This window comes from Hetaerina americana, unplaced genomic scaffold (assembly GCF_022747635.1).
Source record: "Hetaerina americana unplaced genomic scaffold, ioHetAmer1.1.p SCAF_3, whole genome shotgun sequence".
Classification (NCBI taxonomy): Eukaryota; Metazoa; Arthropoda; class Insecta; order Odonata; family Calopterygidae; genus Hetaerina; species Hetaerina americana.
Window position 1 is genome coordinate 94958800 of NW_027286874.1, and position 6325 is coordinate 94965124.

The following is a 6325-nucleotide window of genomic DNA, read 5'->3' on the forward strand; positions in this document are numbered from 1 at the left end:
TATAATATACATCATTCTTGTTAAAAATGCATGTATATTATTTTTTTCTTACAAATGCACTATTAAAAGGTGACAGCAGTAATGTGACATTTTTAGGGAATAATGTGAATGCTACAGGTATAACAAATCACCACCATTGATGGAAATTTAAACTACTTATCTCATCCTGCCAGGAAAGCATTCCGTGCTATGAAAAGAATATACTGTGCAACTAGGAGTTACCTATGTAATTTATAGATTCTAAGAACATCTGTGAGAGACTTCATTTCGCAAATATGTGGAAATTATGAGAAATGACTTCTGACCCAAACATGATAAAGGGTGAAAACTACAAGAACTGGTGGCTGACAGATAGGATCATTTACACCACCTCATCGCAAGAATTATAACAATACTGGGCTCCTGAATAAGGAAACTTACATTATCACATGAAAACTAGTTTTTCTCAATTACTTGAGAATGTAAACTATTCTGCTTGACAATGGAAAGACAAGTCGATAAACGAATATTTTCAAATAAGGATAAATTAAAAATACGATTCTAATGATAAAATGCATATTGATTTGGGGAGATTTTTAAGATCCCAGCCTCTACACTGAATGCATTAGGGAAAAATCCTGATATTTTTCTGAAACATGCAAACCTGTATGGATATTTGTCTAAAATAGGAGACTATTTCAAGTGTGAAAATTTAGAAGGATTACTAAAATAATGGTTGTTAACTGTTAGAACCTGAAATATCCTGGTGAATGGCTTCATCATAAGAGAAAAAGCAATTCACATTGCCATAAGATTGGGAATCAAAGACTTCATAGCACCCAATGGTTGGTTGGCTAGGTTAAAAAATATACACAATCTTGTGAAAAAGGCTGTGTGAGGTGAAAGTAGAATTTTTGATGTCAAGACTGCAACTCATTGGATGATGTCATAATTGAATTTACATTATGAAGGCTATAGTCCAAAAGTTGTTTTCAATACAGATGAAAAATAGCTCTTTTATTGTCTTTATAACCAACAATCCAGGTAGGAGTGAGAAGCTTCAGCCGCTAGTGGTTGTTAAATCAGAGTGTCCTTGGTGCTTCAAACTTATGAAAACATTCCCCACTAGATACACAGCAAATTCCAAAATCTGGATGACCTCTGAAATATTTATCCTTCCGCATTTTCCTAAACCCTTGAGTAGCTCCAAAGTAATTTCATCTATTGCAGCACTCTTTAAAGGATTTTAATTTCCTCAGTAACATTTCTGTCTAGTGATCGTCTAGTGACCATCATCCCTCCAAGTCCAGTATATACGCTGAAAAGCAAGTAAGGGGAGGGTAGTGGAAAAGAGGGAGGAAAGGTGGAAGGCAGCATGGGTAACTATCTATGTTAGTGGGATAAGGGGGTGGAAAGACAAAGTAAACAGGTGCAAAGTCCTTCCAAGTCTGGAGAAAACGTCATAGCTGAATGGAGGGGGATTTCCCATTGGGTGTGTGTCCCACGGAGCAGCGCCATACTCTTAGGGCCGTGGAGAAAGCGGTTGAGGTCAGGGGTTTCTCTGATGGTAGCTGACTGGGTGCATGGTATCAATGCACAAAGGGTAAACTGGTGATTAAGGGTTTAGAATCACTTGGGTATTATGGTTCCAAGGGGCATGCCCAAGTGAGGGTTAGCAGAAGGGTGGAAGAGGGATATTCCTCATTTTTAAATTGCCAATGAGGGGGGGGGGGGTGGTCCCACGATGTAGAACCTTGCCTCCTGGTCCGTGAAGAAGGAGGGTGAGGAGTCAGGGCTTCCCACCTTGGTCAGGAAAGCATGGTCTCTGTATGCACAGGGGAGGGGAAATTGACATAAGTAGGGATATGGAACAACTAGAAATCATATGTTTAGTATGTGATGTAATCATAAGGACTTAGAGCTCATCAATGAAGTTCAATATTTATCTTCACCCTGCTCTCCATTTCCTTCCCATGACGTTCATGTGATATGTAGTTACATTGAAACTGGTCGCATTGAATTTTATTTTGTGGAAAAATGCCAATTTTTAATTAATCATGATATTCCACCTTATCACACGTGAAATGTCTCTTTTCATCCCTGTATCTGTCATATTCCATACATCTAAACTTGCTGACCTCACATCTTTTACTATATATATATAGATCCTCTGTGCATTATATCTCAGTTGAATCTTTCCTGATTCAATGACTTAACTTTCCTGAAATATCTTTAATGGTGTGCAAAAATTTTCCCTTCTATGATTTTGATGGAATTTTCACCTTTCTGTTCAGCAATCTCATTTCACCCTTTCTTTGACTGAATTTACTTACATGTTCTCACACTGCATTCTCTATCAGACTTCTTTCACCATATTAGTTTCCTACCTTTGTATATTATTTATATCTTATCCCTCGTTCTTCCTTATTCTTTGTTTACATTCATTCATTTCCTTCTCTCATCTATCTTCATAATCATTGCATTTGTAATCCATGGATTCCTTTAACTGTTCCTATAGTTTCATTTGCTGGTTCGGTATCACTTTCTTGATATGCTCCCATCTTTCCTGTATTTTACCCATCTCCCGTTTCTCTCTCATGTGAGTTTTCTGCCTTCTAGTACTCATTTCTTTTCATTTCAGCTAATGCTTCTTCAATTTCATTATGTCTTCCTTTTTTTATGCTCTTTAATCTGAATCAACAATCATCCTGTATCACTTGGTGGATTTTCTTAACCGTTTACGGAGTCGTCACCTCATTTGGTCAACCAATGCCCTGCCTGTCTTGACAGCTTGTACAGCCTCGTTTCAACTCTGCTACCCAATATTTTATTGTTGTAAACAAAGGAGCAGACTCACCCAGAGTAGAATCCAGTTCAGCTTTTATATTTTGTTGGGCTGAGGTCTTTCAAATAAAAGTATTGTATCATAAAACGTTGACCATTTTTCTCTATTTTCACTAATTCACTGAAAACATTCACCATTCCTGCCAAACAAATAGGTAACAATGTGGCGTTTTCAAACTTGAAACATGCTTTATAGATTGCGTACTTTCTAATGCAGTGATATTTTTCAAACAACTACCACCATCTCTAGGTCAGTCCAGGTACTTCTGGGCCTTCCCCTTGCCTAATTTCTTTGGGCTTCTAGTAGCAATAACCACATTGTTTTTGTATGTCCATATAGCCTCCTTCAGAGTGTGGAGCGATTTTCCTGGGTATATTTGCGCTCCCTTCATCCTTTATAATATTATATTTCTGAATTTGTTTATATTAAAACAGATATGTTAGTACTTTCCCACAGTTGTTTATAGCTGTGATGTTTCACCATGTTATCACATAGTATCATAAGGTATCTGCAAGTATAAAGGCTGAGCATGGAGTTTGGATGTATATGCATATTACTCTGAGTGGTGGTTTTTCACATAGCTTAGGTATAACTAGTGGAACCATGGATGTCTATTGAGAAGATTAGTAATGGCTGGGTGAAAGAACCTCTAGGTGGGTGAAGGGGTTAGTATGATGGACTGGATAGCAGTTGGGAGTTGAGTGGCATGGGGATCCATCAGGGGAAACTGTTTGGGGAACAATGTGTTGGAGTTAGAGGGGATAGCTGTTTGCACAAAATTAGCTGTCTTGAAAGTAGTGGGAAATGTTTGCATTCATTGATGTTGGGATCCTCTGAACATACATATAACATTTTTCATCTCATCGAGTGTGTCCATATTTAAGCACCTTACTCACAGGCATACGATTTAACTAATGGATTGCAGTTCAACAAATGTTTTGTAAAGAGGGAGGTGGAGTTTTCATGTTTAAAATTCGTGTTTGCAGTGTTGTTTGATCCATTTCTTTTACCCAAGTGATAGATATAATCAAAAATATTTGTGCTTGTATACAAAATGATGTACCTTTATCTGTTGTTTACTTATTTCAGTCAAGCATTAGGAATACAATGAAATAGTACCTGATATAATAAAATTGTTTACTTGAAAAGTCCATTTTTGATTTTTGTTTCCCCAATTTTATATTTATTTGTAAAAAACTATAAACTCAGTAATCAACCCAAAGGTCGGTTTGGTAGGTGATGGTAAAGTTCACCCAGTACTAAGCCCAATGGCATGTGACATTCACACATCAGGGTAAAGGGGGCCAGTTACTTTCCCTGTGATAGTTATGGTTTTCCTGGAAGATCTGGTACCCGAAAAATCACATAACTTGGGTGGAGCTGCAGGTGCCCTGAGTGCCTTGGCCGGGAATCGAGCCTGGGCCCCTCCAGTCAGCAGTCCAATGCTCTACCTCCTGGACTACTGCGACCCACTATATTTGTAATGACCTCGATTATTTAATGGATAAGCCAAAATGACATTGATCAAATTTTAAGGGTAGAGTTCACATTGCTCTTAAGCCACATCATTTAAGATTCACTTATCAGGGTTGGTGAGGTACCATTTCCTTTCCCTGTGCTAGTTGTGATTTTCCATGAAGATCTAGGATCCAAAAAATTACTCCACTTGAGTGAAGAGGTGCTTGGATGATTCACCCAGAATCGTACCTTCTGGAGTTGGGTTGGGAGTCATGAGTAGAAAGATGATCCAATTCTAAGTTACGCTTACCAAATAAATTCAGAGCTGCAATTTTCAGCCCCGAGGTCTCACAAATTATTCACACTCCAATAAACATTAGTCGCTTGGATCATGAATATAAAATTCAGGAAATAATTGCCGGAACTAGCCGAACCAAGTACTCGATCTTCCGATGGACAATTTGGGATAGTAAATGCAGGGTTATAGATTGCAAAAACCCACTTGCCAACCTTAGTGTCTGGGGAATTATTATTTTAGCCCAAATGCATCCACTTTCACTATTCTCATGATTTTTTTTGTCAATTCACTTTCCACAAGCGACTGCCATTCACAGTATTTCTTGCCCGGTTTTGTTGTTTTCAAGCTTCTTGCATCCCTCGTCTTTACCTGTGGGGGGGACGCCCCCACTGTCTGAGGTGGTGTGTCGCATTCCCTGCCTGTGTCTTAGGGAGCAGGGACCATGTGTTGCATGTCCATGTATGGTGGTGTTTTCCCTTCTTATTTTTCAGTTTTAGATGAACTGTATTGTATTGGTGGAGGCCCTTTGTATGAATGGTTTTGATTCATTTCTATTCCCTTCTTTTGCATAGAAAGGAACTAGTTAATTAGGTAAATTAATCCTTGCTTCGAACTGGTTCTTCCTCCTGCAGGTATACAAGTTTTCACATTTTTGATAGTTTTTTACGAATATTTTTTCCTTCCTCCCCCATATCGTCCCCTACCCTTCACCCTTCCCAATTGGTGCTTGCACCCCCTACCACAAACCTTTTTGGAGGATTTTGGTATTTATTTCGAAGTTCGTCGATACCTGAACCCTCTGGTCAGTATACCATCTCTACCCGCAGGATTACCGTACACCTTTTAGTATATAACGAATGAAAACTGTTGTGTTGGCTGCAGCTATTTTTCCACAGTAGTTTAATGTCTGTTTACCATGAATACATGTGAATAATTACCAAAAATGTATCCCTTAGCGATCATAGAAGTAATTTACCAGCAAATGGAGATTTTTGACATGTCCATTGACATCTCCTACATGTACTTTTCCTGTCTTCATCTAATTGCTATTTGAAATATTTTCTTTTTCCCTGCTATGGCTAGTACATTTTTCATTCATTTTTCTTATTGCTTATTTTTTTCATTCTTTTCCGAATCTGAAAGGCCTCTCTTCAAACATTTTCTGCTGGAGAGGTTTCAGTAATCTTTTGTGTACTTCTTTACTTTTCATGTCCTTGAATCCTTGTCTTGAGGTCCTTATCATTGAATCTCTTCTCTTTGTCAATGGTTTTGCCTAACCATTGTTAGTAGTGTGCCCAATTTCGTCTCAAGCACTTCCTAAATGAGTCAAATGTTCTAACTGCTGCAATTTTTGCCTTCCAATTTTATTTTATCACTCAAGTGTTAATTTTTGATAACATTATTATCCTCATGTATATATCATCATCCTATGCTTATCACTGGTTAGGTAATATGTTCAGTAATCATTGCAAATTATTGCCTCACCAGCTAATTAATGCTTAATCGTCCTCAAATCTTAGTACCTAACAGATTCTTTTCAATTCTACCACCTACTATTCCCATTCATATCCTGTGCATATTTAGTGAAAAGCAATGATGATGGACACCCTTAACTTATTCCACTGCCCTCATCCACTAGGCTGGTCCAAACCTGAAAAACAGGCAGAAGTTGAGACATTTCCAATTGCCAGGGGAAAATTAAGGAAAAATGATGCAATCAGCTGGAATTTTGAAAATGTATTACA